Source organism: Nansenia antarctica, assembly GCF_963989245.1.
Source record: "Nansenia antarctica genome assembly, chromosome: 1".
In the NCBI taxonomy this organism is placed as follows: domain Eukaryota; kingdom Metazoa; phylum Chordata; class Actinopteri; order Argentiniformes; family Microstomatidae; genus Nansenia; species Nansenia antarctica.
Window position 1 is genome coordinate 83,456,649 of NC_137674.1, and position 15,557 is coordinate 83,472,205.

The window sequence follows — 15,557 nt, forward strand, 5'->3', positions numbered from 1 at the left end:
CTGTAAAATAAATTCTGATTCTGATTGAATACTTTTTGGTATCATTACAAGACTAACTATAACAGTTACAACAACCATAAATAATAATAAGCTGGGTAATTAGCTTAGGTAATACCTTGCTAGGTAATAATGTTATAGCTGTATAACTATAGCTGTCTGACCCAGTGACCAGTATTGACAGCTGATAGCTGTCAAGCTAGAGGGGGAGTGGTTGGGGGTGGGGTTGACCAGCTATTGTTACCGCCCATTACCTGCCTGTGTGAAGGTGTGAAAAAGTCCCAAATCTTTGAAGGGCTTTTTCTCAGGATTTAGTTTTCAGGGTTAACAAGTTTCAAATACTCATGTTGTCTTACATTTTTTCCCGATGTCTATGTATGACACATCATTTGAAAGATTACAATCTGTAGTTTAAGCATATGTAAAAAACAGAAAAATGACTTTGCCCCCTCTTTGATCATTCCACCAGATCGCGTCACATTTTATAAAAGAACATTCTATAATCTGTTACCTAAACAATGTCCCCAAAACATCCTTGGAATGTTGCAGGTAAAACGTTCTTCCTTTGTTTACATTACACACATTACAGGAACATTCTAGAAAAAACGTTTTGTGATCTGAGGCATCAATAAGTTGATGATACCTGTCTTGTTATTAGTAATAGAGTAAATAGCTGTCTGTTTTAAGGCTATCTGGTTAAAATTGGACTACTGATACCTGTCTGTTCATTAGTAATAGTGATAGGAAAAGTAATAGGGTGATTGCTGTCTGTTTTAAGATTATCTAGTTAAGCTGTCTGTTTTCAAAACAAAGGCTTCAGAGTCATTCTGGGGGCCATTCCACTAAAGGTGGATCAGTATAGCGGCGATATAAATAAATGCGGCGATCAGGCAACTCGAGATTGGAATTCAAGCCTCAGGTGATTCCTCGAACGAGGATCAGCCTTGTGTGATGAGTGTTCACAGAAGACAGGCTTACAAATCTTCGATATGGGCACATGCACGCAGACATAAAGAGCCCAGAAGAGTCGATCTGTCGAAATGAAGATACTCCACTCTGCAGGGGTCCTACATTTGCGCAGCATTCCCGAATTATTGATCTTTATGAAGACGGAAAAATAAGATGTAAAATAGTGCAATACTGCCGCAATTAACAAGGCGAGGGAAATGGTTTGGCAAGAAATTGCTGACCGATTAAATGCGTAGGTCATACTAGCCCCAGTTATTGTTATATGTTCATATTTTAATAAATGAATATTACTACTGTGGTGATATCAGCAGCAGGCTACAAACTGTCATATCGCCACAATGGCCTAGTGGTACCGACCGCTGCCACAGGATTTATTCGTAATTTTTAGACGTGGTTCGAATCCCGCTTCGGACACACTTTTTACTGCATTTCGTTGTCTGAATCTAATCTAAAATCTCATCTAAAAAAGTATGTAGGCTATAAAATTATGGTGCAGGCTAATTTACAAGAACTGACATGATTACAATGGTGTTTGAAGCCTTTGCATGAAATCTTCGGTTAAATGTAAAAAAAATATATATATATACTTAGTCAAGTCTCGAACTCGCAACCTTTGGGACTACAGCCGGCTGCCTTAACCACTGCGCCAACCAAACCGCTGTGATGTCAGCAATGCAAGTTGATAGACATACCTATTCATTTTATTTTATTTTTTACACTTTTTAATTTATGTATCCATCGATCTATCTATCTATCACACTTTCAAAATATCTAGTTATCTATCACACAATCAAACTATCTATCTATCGATCACACTTTCAAATTATCAAATTATCTATCTATCACTCAGTCAAACTATCTAATCTATCTATCTCGTGTGAAGTGGGAACTAATATTTCCTAAAAGACACATGAGGAACTGTCGTTCTGGGTTTAGTTTCCACCTGTGAGCCTTTTTTGACGCGCGTCTTACTATAGCCTGTGTTTTAGCCTGGTCGCGACCAGGCTAATTATATCTAACTCAGAAGGAGCTCAACCAAGCAGTGAATTATTTGAGCCACATTGATGGCACCGAACGCAAGCTAACATTTTCGAGGCTTAGAACTTTATCGAGCTTCGTGGAATACCCCCCTGGTGAAACTGCCAGTTTCTGACCTAAGTAGGTGTTAACTTGTAGTAGGAGGAGACTTCTAGCTCCCCTCGCGGGGGCCAGTCGCGTGTTGCTATAACGGAGATTTTTAACCGTTTATTGACCCTTTCTTGCCGTCTTTTCAGCCGCGGGTTCGAATCCACCTGAGGACATTACTGTCAAAAATATTTTCTTTTTTAAAGTCTTAATCAATTAAATGTTTAATGTAACACAACATGTTTTGATGATTTATAATTCATTTTGTAACCAGGGAGTAGCTGAAAAGGACTGTATAATTTAGGAAGGGGCTGGTTATCTAACTAAGGGAGCTAAATAGGCAGTATAGGAGGATACAGGCAGGGGGCGACAGCAAACCGTTAGACTGGCAGTTAATGTCGTTAGCATTAGCAAGGGAACTAGCATTAGCATTAGCCTTCAAACAACTAGCATTAGCATTAGCGCTACAAACAACTAGCATTAGCATTAGCGCTACAAACAACTAGCATTAGCATTGAAGCTACAAACAACTAGCATTAGCATTGAAGCTACAAACAACTAACACACGGTATTACAGATGAACAACACATTTATTACACGACGGTTGTATACATCCCCATATATACATTCCCACCCGGCCGGCCACACACACTCTCAATCACTCACTGATAGTCTCTGGCCTGAACAGGCTTATAGTCCAGTGGCGTGGTGCGCGTTGAGGCCTGGTTGACTGGCATGTGCGTCGATGAGGTGGTCCGCGTCGAAGCTCCGCTGGAGTCTGTGTTCGCTCGTGGAGGCGACGATTAATGTCCAGCTGGCGTCCCGCTTGGTCCAACGTTGAACACAACTAAAACGGGCTACACTGGTACACTCAATAATCGGTTTCCCTGGCGTCTTCAGTTGCTGCACGGTGTGCGCGCTGCTGAATCCGCCATCTTTGATTGACTTCGTTGCTTTCTCTCGTTCGGCTTCTCTCTCGTTCTGCTGCTCACCACACACTCTGACTGACTCCGCCCTTCCGTCTCTTATATAGGCACCACCGAACGTAACATCCGGGTCACAGACACACCCCGGATATACTACGTCATCAACATATACATAAACAGTACAATAATAATACATACACTTCACAAACGTATATAATTGTATAGAAAATAACAAAGGAAATACTAGGGGCAAAAATAGGGCTGGTTTGGGGAAACTAAACTGGCACTAAACTGTGGGCCTTCACAACAGCCGCCCCATGAAACCCTCGGTTTCAGTCAACTAAGAAGGCACACTGGCTAGGCTGCTCTAGCAGCGTGAGGTAGGAGGTGATAGTGTCCTGGCTAATTTGAGGGAGCTCAATCAGGCGTGCCACAGGTCGGGTGTAAGTGCGACCACCAACGTCCACGATGGCCGTCCGCACCCTTCCATCCGGACCCGGCAGGACCTTGGTCACTCGGCCTGTCTGCCAGGCGGCGCGTGGAAGGGACTGGTCGATCACCAGTACCACGGCACCTTCAGACAAGTTGTCTCTCTCCCTCGTCCACTTCTGCCTGACTTGCAGGGTCGGCAGGTAGTGCAGTATGAACTGCTTCCAGAACTGGTCCGCGAGCACCTGGCTGTGCCTCCACCATCTTCTTCCGGTGAGCTCTGCAGGGTCGTAGACTACCTGAGGCAGTGCAGAGTCTCGCCGCCCCATCAGCAAGAAGTTAGGCGTGATGGGATCCAGATCTGCTACATCACTGGAGGTATAGCCTAGGGGCCGGGAGTTCAAGATGCCCTCAATCTCTGCTAGCACAGTCTGGAGCACCTCATCGGTAGGCACCTTCTGTCCGAGAATGGTACGTAGGACGTTCTTTACTGAGCGAATCTCCCGCTCCCAGGCTCCCCCGAAGTGTGGAGCATTTGGGGGGTTGAACTCAAACTTCACTTGCTGGGAGGCGAGTCGGTCACGGGCCTCCTCAGTCATCGCAGCGTAGCTCGCCCTCAGCTCGGCCTCACCACCGACGAAGTTGGTGCCTCTGTCCGACCGGAGGGTCTTAGGGGTCCCTCGCCTGGAGGTGAACCTCTTGAAGGACATGAGGAAGCTGTCGCTTGTGAGCTGGTGCAGAACTTCCAGGTGCATTGCTCTCGTCGTCAGGCACGTGTAGATGATGCCCCACCGCTTTTCGGAGGCTCGCCGGTTTCGGACTAGGAGTGGCCCGAAACAGTCGACCCCAGTAGAGTGGAACGGAGCCTGTCTCAGTCGCAGCCGGTCCTCGGGCAGATCGGACATCATGGGCTGCGGCGGCGTGGCTCGCCACCTCTGGCAGTCCGAGCAGGACCTTTGATATCTCCGTACCGCCTCCCGTCCATGGAGTATCCAGAATCTCCGTCGTACCTCCGCGAAGACACGCTCTCCACCCGCGTGCTGCACTTTGTCATCATGGTGCTTGATGACCAACCTGGTGACCTGATGCTTAGTGGGAAGCACGATGGGATGCTTCGTGTCCAGGTCTAGATCTTGAGCGCGGCGCAGTCTGCCACCCACGCGAATGAGAACACCGTCGAGCTCTGGAGCTAAGCCGCGGAGTCTACTGTCCGAGGGGATCGGCTTCCCTTTCTCGAGACACTCCCGCTCTCGGGAGAAGGCATCCTGTTGGGCACTCTGCAGCACCAGGAGCTCCGCCGCGGTGTAATCTTCGGCGCTGAGCGTAGTATCTAGGGGTAGACCGGCCTTGGAGCAGAACATCCTCTTCTGCAGCTCTTCGAGCGTCTCACACTCCTCGCCTGGAGTAGTCGCAGGGTCTACCGCCTGGGTGACTCCGCAGAACAACGTCTTACGCAGCTCTTTGTCCTCTCTGTCTTCTGCTAACGCCGGCGCGGCTGGCCACTCTGACTCCCGCTCCTGTAGGAAGTCTGGTCCCGTGTGATACAGGTGGGGCTCAGCCAGCTCCTGTAGAGTTGCCCCTCTCGTGATGACGTCAGCAGGGTTCCTCTTGGTGTCTACATAACGCCAGCAGTTCACCTCAGTCAACTCCAGAATCTCTGCGACTCGGGTGCCCACGAACACCTTGTACCGACATGAGCTGGACTTCAACCACTGGAGGACGGTAGTGGAGTCTGACCACATGGTGACGCTCTTCAGAGGTAGCTGGAGCTCGTCGAGCAGGAACCTTCCCAGTTGCGCGCCGTTCAGGGCAGCACACAGCTCCAGTCTTGGGATGGACTGTTGCTTCTTCGGCGCCACTCGGGAACGTGCCAGGACAAACGAGACGTGGACTTCACCTCCAAGCTCTGCCGCTCTGACGTATGCCACGGACCCGTACGCCATCTCCGAGGCGTCGCAGAATACATGTAGCGTGATGACACTCCTCTCTAGGTCCGTGGAGGGAGGGAAGTAGCTCCGCTGCAGCTTGATGTGCTGGAGAGTGGGAAGTTCCTGCTCCCAGGCCTTCCACTTCTCTTCTAGGTGACGAGGCAGAGGATCGTCCCATCCTCGTTCTTGGGCCCACAGCTCCCGGACAAGCACCTTGGCCATCGTCGTGAAGGGAGCGATATACCCCAGTGGGTCGTACTGGCTCGCTAGAGTGCTGTATATCGTTCTCATCGTGACGCGTTGAGGCTTGGCAGGCTTATTGCGATAGCGTAGAGTGTCGGTCTGGAACTGCCAGATAAGTCCGAGCGTCATCTCCTGAGCATCATCTGGTGAGTGAGAGACCCAAGCCTCGCTGCTGGTCGAGGTGGCCTCCTTCGGGAGGTCTCTGATGACTTGCGGGTCGTTGCTGGCCCACTGGCAGATCTCAAATCCACCCTCCTGGAGATGAGCACGCAGGTCCTGGACTAGCTGACGGGCTTCCATGGCTGTCTTCGAACTGTGGAGGCAGTTGTCCACGTAAAAGCTCTTATGGACGGCGTCAAACACTCCAGGAGGTGCCGTCTCCTGCGCGGCGTGAGTCTGTAGCGCATAGGTAGCGCAGCAGGGGCTGCAGGTTGTCCCGAAGGGTAGCACCTCCCACTGGTAGATAGAGGGGTCGGGGTCGCTCGGGTCCTCTCTCCAGAGAAACCTCATGAGTGGCTTGTCTTCCTCCAACATCCTGACCTGGTGAAACATTCGCTTAATGTCACCACTGACTGCGATCGGCTGCTGACGGAAGCGCACCAGAACTCCCAAGAGGGCTGGGGTCAAGGTTGGACCCGGGAGAAGATAGTGGTTGAGGTTGAGCTTCCCCACCTGGTAGCTACAGTTGAAGACCACTCGGTTCTTCCCGTTGTGGTGAACATTGTGGTGCGGGAGGTACCAAGACTCGGCACTCCGGTTCGCCTCGGCTGGCTCAAGCTTCTTCACCAGACCGGACTCCGTCAGTTTCTTCATCTCCGTTCGGTAAGAAGCAGCAAGGACCTCGTCCTTCCTCATACGCTTCTCAGTGCTGGTCAGACACTGTAGGACGGTTCGAGGGGATACTCGAAACTCTGGCATGAGTTCTCTGCGGAGTAGTGGTGTGACGTATCTCTTAACGCCCTGGACTTCGATACGCACTGTCTTTGCTTTAAGGAGGTCTAGGGCGTAGACGTCCTCCTTTGACCGTACGTAGAGCTTCTCATTCTTGTAGGGCGCAACGTCTAGCGTCCACAGCTTCTGGACGTTGTCTAGCAGCGCCGCATTCATGGAGTCTACACTGGTGTGAAGGCAGTTGATGGTCTGCACTTCTTCGGTGCGGACATGGAGGGATGACGTAGCTCTCCCGTCTCTATCTCTCCACTCGGTAGCGCCTTGGAGGGCCCACCCAAGCGCAGTCTGAACAGCCATCGGGCAGCCTCGTGGTCCTCTCAGCGGAGGACGGAGCGACACGATCAGTGCAGCGTTGTCCGAGCCGATGAGAAGGGTTGGCTCCGCTCCTTCTATCGGATGTAGTTTTACTCGCCGTAGGTGGGGATATCTTGCGCGTAACCTCTCCAGGGGGTAGTCGTAGCGGGAGAGCGCTAGCTGGTCGGCGGTGAAGACATTCTGAAGCCGATGTCTATCCGACGGCCTCCCCGCCGGGGAGATAGAGAAGTTGATTCTCGCCCCGGTGACCTCTTTAAGGTCGCGACGTATCGTGCGCAGAGTCAGCTTCTCCTCAGTCCCGTGGAGCCCCAACCGGCGCACTGCCTCCTGGAGGAGGATGGTCCGTTCCGACCCGTCGTCTAGAACGGCGTACGTGTCGTACTCAACGTTGTTGTGGTGGAGTCGGACCTTCACCACCTTCAGTAGGACCTTGGAGCCGCTGCTCTGGGTTGGGTCTAGGTAGTAGACAGGGGTTTCCTCTTCCGGTGCGCGACCGGACCTAGGGCTTCTGTTGCCCTCCGTGGACCTGGCGAGGGAGACCTCGTGTAGGATGTGGAGGTGGACCTCCTCACAGCGGTTGCACTTCCTCCTCAAGGTGCAGTTCTTCGCCAGATGGTCGCGCCCACAGTTCCAGCACCTCTTGTTCTCCTCGAGCCACCTCTGCTTGTCCTCGGTACTCAGGTTGTTGAAGTCACTGCACTCATTGAACCAGTGCTCGCTGGGGCAGTACGGACATGGCGGTGGCCCTCCCCATCTGGAGGCGTTCACGCTCGAAATGGATGCGTTCCCTCTCTCGTTCACGCTCGAACTGGAGGCGTTCTCGCTCTAACGTCACCTCGGCCTGTTGGCGCTCCCGCTCTAACGCCATCTCGGCCTGTTGGCGCATACATTCGGACAGCGCGGCACCACTCCCTCTGGAGTGCAGGCTATCCGCCCCAGCCCTGGACCGGTAGGAAGCCACTGAGCGGCAGGAGCTAGGTCTCGAGCGCGCCGTACTGGGAGGCAGATCGTTAAGGCTGAGGCCCTCCCTCTTCCGCCCGCAGGCGCTGTCGGACCGGGCCTCTCCTTCCTGTTCTTCCGTTTCCACGGCAAAACCCTGCGGTTCTGCCATCTCATCCTCAGGCTGGTGCTCGTTGAGGGCTGTCTCAGTGCTAGCCACCCGCGCGCCGGCGGACACCTCGGCCTCTCCGACCACTGTATCCCGTGGAGTGCGCTCCTCGCTATCACTCAGGGAGCTTTCGAGCTCAAGCTCATACTCCTGTAACCTCGGAGGCAACCGCGGGACTCTCTGTGGTCGTGGCTCTGGCTCAGGGGGCGGAGAAGGGGGGGTAACTGTCTGGTCTGGTTGGCTGCGCTCAGCCATGCTATCACTACACTACCAATCCGGCTCGAAGGACCAATTGTAACCAGGGAGTAGCTGAAAAGGACTGTATAATTTAGGAAGGGGCTGGTTATCTAACTAAGGGAGCTAAATAGGCAGTATAGGAGGATACAGGCAGGGGGCGACAGCAAACCGTTAGACTGGCAGTTAATGTCGTTAGCATTAGCAAGGGAACTAGCATTAGCATTAGCCTTCAAACAACTAGCATTAGCATTAGCGCTACAAACAACTAGCATTAGCATTAGCGCTACAAACAACTAGCATTAGCATTGAAGCTACAAACAACTAGCATTAGCATTGAAGCTACAAACAACTAACACACGGTATTACAGATGAACAACACATTTATTACACGACGGTTGTATACATCCCCATATATACATTCCCACCCGGCCGGCCACACACACTCTCAATCACTCACTGATAGTCTCTGGCCTGAACAGGCTTATAGTCCAGTGGCGTGGTGCGCGTTGAGGCCTGGTTGACTGGCATGTGCGTCGATGAGGTGGTCCGCGTCGAAGCTCCGCTGGAGTCTGTGTTCGCTCGTGGAGGCGACGATTAATGTCCAGCTGGCGTCCCGCTTGGTCCAACGTTGAACACAACTAAAACGGGCTACACTGGTACACTCAATAATCGGTTTCCCTGGCGTCTTCAGTTGCTGCACGGTGTGCGCGCTGCTGAATCCGCCATCTTTGATTGACTTCGTTGCTTTCTCTCGTTCGGCTTCTCTCTCGTTCTGCTGCTCACCACACACTCTGACTGACTCCGCCCTTCCGTCTCTTATATAGGCACCACCGAACGTAACATCCGGGTCACAGACACACCCCGGATATACTACGTCATCAACATATACATAAACAGTACAATAATAATACATACACTTCACAAACGTATATAATTGTATAGAAAATAACAAAGGAAATACTAGGGGCAAAAATAGGGCTGGTTTGGGGAAACTAAACTGGCACTAAACTGTGGGCCTTCACAACACATTTCATTAAAGAAAACAGGACATCTTATGCTATTTATTGGTTTAACATTGCAATGTATTCTGCCCTGTTGAGTTCTCTAACCCTAAGCTCCATTGTTGATGTTAATGTAACCATTATACTGTTTTAAAACATACACAGACACGTGGATGTATTGAACTCCACACTTGATTTATTAAAAAGCACACACGCACAACTGCTAAACCATGTACATAAAAAATAAACAAAACTGATTAAACCTTGGTTGTATCGAACTAAAACAAAATGTGCATATTTAAAACAATTTCCAACAGTGTTACAACATTAATTAATCATTTCATTGTAAATAAAAACTCTACTATGTGTGTGTGTGTGTGTGTGTGTGTGTGTGTACAGTCTCTTTCCCTTCTAAGGTGCCACACTGATCAGGACCCTGGCCACTCAACCCATGGCCATTCAGCCCCATCTTCATCCAGATGCTCTGATGGGGACAGCAGTTCCAGCGGCCGACATTGTGATCGTAGCTGGGGATGGAAGGCTCAGCTGCAGGCTGTGTTGGGGGCGGAGGGAGAGAGGCTGCAGGCTGCGTTGGGGGCGGAGGGAGAGAGGCTGCAGACTGTGATGGAGGAGCATGGTGTGGCAGTGCTGCATGACAACAAAATAAATAGGAAACACATGTTAAACCAAAAAGGAGCTGTGCATAGACTTCAGTTAAAAAACATGCCAGAGTATTGAGGCAGCACTGTATGCTGCTCTGCTCTGGTAGGGGCAGGGTGCTTCACATGACACTTCTAGTATCAGAGAGAGTAGTACATTCACCATTTTTAAATCTAGAACCAAAAAATTACAGAAAGAACATCAGTTCTGTGATCATTAATTGTATTGATGATGATGATGATGATGATGATGATGATGATGATGATGATGATGTGTGTGTGTCTTAACTAGTGTAATGTTGTGTTGTAATGTTTTTACTTTATTTTTATTTTTATTATCAACATCATTTATATATATATATATATATATATATATATATATATATATATATATATATATATATATATATATGTTACGGTACATGTGGGAATACGGTACATGTGGGAAAACTAGGGTTAGGGTTAGGTGCTAAGGTGCTACGGTTAGGGTTAGGGATAGGGATAGGGTTAGGGTTAGACATGCCATCATGTACCAAGTCGACGTAGCACCTAACCCTAACACTAGTTTTCCCACATGTGCCGTCTTCTCACATGTACCGTAACATATATATATATATTTATTATTATTATTCCATTGTTGATTAGAACTTTATTGTATCTTAGTCATTTGTATTAGTGTATCCTGTTTCCCTATTGTCTTGTTACCCTTCCCCCAGGGACTACAGATGGAAATTAGCTCTGAACTATATCTGAAGCAATATATGTATTGTGCATTATCCCTGTCAAATAAACTAATAAACAAACATGTAATGTAGGATCTAAGGTAATAGGATGCAAAAGAAGTCTCAATAGTTTGTTAAATATCCACAGCAAAGTACCAACATTTACAGATGACTTTCAATCAAAATAACAGACCTGGTTGAAATTGTGTGCAATATAAATAAACTGAAATGACATACTGTATTCCCACACGGCGGGTTCTAGAGTGTAGGCCTAAGGATGGGGCCCAGGCAAGCCGCTGAGGAGGTATTGGCAGCAGGACCATCACTGGAGCTGAAGGAGGAGGTAACATGAAACTTCACACAACTGGAAATCACTTTGACAGTGAATAAAGATGGGACACACAGTAATATACATGAATTAACCTTGCAAAGGAGACGCAGTCACATCGGATTCATCATCATGAGCTGGTCTCAAGAGTGTAACTGAAGCAGTCAGTTTGCTCCTCACTGTAAAAGAAAATAAAGTGTTATTCTCTCCCTCACTAATGCCTGGCTTATTCATCATGCTTGTAAATGGGTTATAGCCACATTCTGTCATTACCTGTTATAGTCTGTCAAGCTGATTTGAACATTAATAAGTCTCAGTATGTCTACTCTGATGTGAATATGTCTCATCTGATGAGAATTACATATACATTGGTATATAGGCTATTTGTTATGAATGGATATTTAGTTCAATGTTCACTTCTTTAAAGCAGGTAAAGCCTCAGTGACGGTATGCATGTTTAAACACATTGATTGTGAAATCAAGGGTTTGGTATGTTTCTAAATTGTATGGGTGTCACCTGCTCAAAATGCCTCTTACATACTGTAATGTACATGCCAAACCCTTGAAACACATCTTCAAAAAGGATGCAAAAAGAGAACTCGTATGAACACTTATCCTCCTCCTACAAATAGATACAATATGGAATGTAATAACACATGCAATTACACATGTACTGTACAGAGCAGACATACATTGTACATTGTACATGTAGGCTAACTAAACTTGTAAATAAACTAACTGTACATACATTTACACTTTAATTGTCCTATAATATAAATTACACCTGATTGATTTGATTTGATTTAGGCCTATTTGAAAGTTAATATCACAGTGTAACACTGGGGGATTTACTAAATGACAACATTGTGGGCACTGCTAGGCAGCAGTCATATCATTTGCACATTAGTATGTACAATACTGGTGTACATATTATGTACAGTAGCCTAATGCTGTATAGTATGGCCAGGCTATCATTGTGCAAAACTGTGTAGACTAGCATTGCAGTAGTATCTAAAACATTGCACAACCATAACACTATGAATAACTCGCAAGACGGTTCGCAAAACCCACACACTGTTATTAACATTGTTAATTTAACAACTGTTGAACAAAGTATTGAGACAGCAGACTTGTCCGATGTGTAGCCGTACAGTAGCTTGGCAAATCAATATCGAAATAGCTTTGAATATGTTACCTATATATATATATATATATATATATATATATATATATATATATATATATATATACATATATGTTACCGTAGACACGTCCGGACCTGACAGACATGTCCGATAACGAGTCAAGTACAGCAAAAGTACCGTAAATTGAAAACTGTCCGCTTTTCAGATTCAGATTCAGATTCAGATAACGTTTATTGCCATTATGCATACACATATAGGAATTTGCTTCGGCATTACAGTAAGTGCGTTTATACTTTTTTCACGTGTATACAAAAACAAATGCAAAAAAACAGGGCAACACAGGACAGACAACAGTGCATTGGATAGTGCAACATATATAAAGTGCAGTGCTTTCTGCAGCCCCTCTTGTATGTCTACTTATTATATATTATTACAGTTAATGTTTGTGACTTACCTATTAACCAAACGAAGAAAGTAAACTTGAGAGTTTAGAACGCGAGAAAGACGGTACGCTGTCTTTGCCTTTCAGGAAATAGTGCAGTCGAGTTGATTTCAGTGTTGTGACGTGACGTCACTGCTCAATGCGCCACAAAACCATCCGGTGGCCGAAAATATATGAACTATATAGAACTACCAAAGTGAACGGGATCTTAACTACTGCCATAGACAATGAATGGGCCAATGCAAAGTCTATGGCAGTAGTGTAGGCATATCTCTCGATTGCCGCATATAGTGGATAGACCAAGGCCAGGGAGGTCATACAGGCGACTTGTGAGAACACCTGTCAGTCGTTGTCATTAGTGCTCGTTAGTGGGGAGTGGCTACAAGCCTGCTAGTGTCCATAAATATCTGGCCTGTCTGAGAGCGACAGCCTCCTGACACTAAGACTCGTGACAACAAGACAAGGGAGTCTATCTGTGGGAGTCAAGACTCGTGACAACAAGACAAGGGAGTCTATCTGTGGGAGTCCATCGAGGAAGGCCTGAGAGGAAGCCAGGGTACTAGGTACCTTCTCTTCCAGTTGTTTGTAGTGTTGCTGTCTTCTCAAGTCACTCCGGTCTACTGAGTGCGCTTAGCTACTCCTAGTTCTGTTGGTTCTTTAGCCCTCTTCCCCTCTACAGACTTTTACCACAATGTGCTTTCTCCCTATCCCTGTTCTTCTGACACTCAGGAGGACACCTAGATGCTACATCCCCGCTCGCAACCCTTCCAATCTCATCTACCCACCTCTTTCCACTGACCATGACTTTATCGCCGCAGGCGGTCTCTGGAATTGCCAGTCGGCGGTCCGGAAAGCTGACGCTATCTCAGCTTATGCATCTCTTATGGCCCTCAATTTCCTTGCTCTCACCGAAACCTGGATCACACCAGAAAACACAGCTACACCGGAGCCCTCTCTGCCGCCTACTCCTTTTCTCATTCCCCTAGACCAGGGGTCGGCAACCCAAAATGTTGAAAGAGCCATATTGGACCAAAAAAACTAAAAACTTATCTGTCTGGAGCCGCCCAAAAATTAAAGCCTTATATAAGCCTTATAATGAGTGGGTAGTGGTGGTCTAGTGGATAGTGAGTTGGACTTGTGATCGGAAGGTTGTGAGTTCAAATCCCGCCTGAAACCACACCACTACTAGTGTGCCCTTGAGTAAGGCACTTAGCCCTCAGTTACTCCAGGGGGAATGTCCCGGGAATTCGTAATTGTAATTTGCTTTGGATAAAAGCGTCTGCTAAATGGCAAAATTAATAAAATTAAAAATTAATGAAGGCAACACATGCTGTAAGTGTCTATATTAGCTATATTATAAAAAAGAAATGACTAGGTAGGCTACAAATACATAATGAGCATTCATGATTAAATGTTTATTTTCGCTGCAGCGCACCCTGGAGAGAATGACGCACCACGTGACTACTCTGCTGTACGACGGTGCTTTAAGTTTAACTTCCATTACAATATTAATGTATTATGTTTCGTTGCATTGATGAAATTATAGAATTACAATAAAGAAATCACATTTTTGAAAAAACAACAACAAAATGGAACGTGCATAATAGGCCTCCTGTAATTTCAGACCTCCCCATGGAATAAAATGCAGTCCTCTTCAACCCTCAATAATACAATACGAATACAACATATAAGTCGAATACAATACAATCCTCTTCTCTTTTCCCCCTTATCTGGGCAAACAGTGCAATAAAACGCAGCCTGCAGTTAAAACGCAGCCTGCAATTATAAACAATAAAACAGCAGCCTTTTGAAAAGGTAAAGTATATTACATTTAAATAATACAGTTTAAGTTCGATTTCTGTGCATTATCCTCTTCTCTTTAGTTTTCTGCCAATGCCAAGTAAGTCAGTGCTAGAACTAGGGTTGCCACCTTACAGTCAGAGAAATAAGGGACACCCCTCCAGTGTTTCCTCCAGGATTTTTCCCTTTAGTGGTGAAGCGGTCATTTTAAAATGCTAATTTTTTCCCGTGTGCACGCGCATAAAACGCGCACTGGCGCTCAAAACAAAGACGTGATTTCACCAAAAACTAGTCATTAAGTCATTAAAGCTGAGCAGGTGATACACAGAAAGATCATCAGCTCAATATGAAGTACACAAGAGATAATCAGCTCATCAAATATGAAGTACACCCATTAGCGGGAACATAATTTGTTTCACAAAATACGTTTTTTTTAGTTGACCATGAACATCAGAGACATACATACATACAGACATACATCAAGGACCCCAATTGAAATAAGCCAGTGGCTTTCTTGGGTTTTTATCCTTTTAGTTGACCTTGTATGTAATATGTACTTTCATGTACCTACTTCTGCAAATCTTCTAATAAAGTTTTCAATCAATCAATACACCCAGTGAGCAAAATTGCGTTGAAAAGACATCTAAAAGACGACTTTCCCCTACGTCTATTCTACATCCGGATTTGGTTGACGTTGCAAAGTGAAAAGACGTAGTTTTTAGGTCGTTGAAAAGACGTGGTTTTCAGGTCGTTGAAAAGACATGGTTTATAGGTCGTTGAAAAGACGTGGTTTTCAGTTCGTTGAAAATACGTTGTTTTCAGTTCGTTGAAAAGACGTTTTCAGGTCAAATGATGGACGTCCTGCTTTTGGCCAACCTGATTATGTACGATGTAGGAAAAAAAACAATGCTCCCTCCCATACCTAGAACATTTCTGTAAAAAAAATCTAACTCTTGAATCAAATCTGCCATACATGTACATGATTTTACATTTGCATAAGAAAAACAAGTACCATTTATTAAATACACATGTACTTTATTAAGCATAAAATTTAAAAAAATGCATTGAGGAATACGTTCAGAAAGAACTGCTCCCAAGGCAGAACAATACTTACTAACATTGGAGTGATACAGAGACCAGCATGGCCCCTGCGCGTGCAAGGATGACACGCACATTCAGGAAGCTTTCCTTATTTTACACAATTTCCCCACGGGGATTAATAAAGTATCTAT

At 46.4% G+C, this 15,557-nt stretch overlaps 1 long non-coding RNA gene across 1 annotated transcript; it reads right to left on the minus strand.

The window, feature by feature from the left end:
- Window positions 1-9,411: 9,411 nt before the first annotated feature.
- LOC308173458 lies at window positions 9,412-12,631 on the minus strand. Its single transcript, XR_013937894.1, has 4 exons — window positions 12,538-12,631; window positions 11,034-11,117; window positions 10,848-10,941; window positions 9,412-9,877 (listed from the first exon to the last, which is right to left on the minus strand). It is a non-coding gene; the product is annotated as an uncharacterized lncRNA (long non-coding RNA).
- Window positions 12,632-15,557: the final 2,926 nt, after the last annotated feature.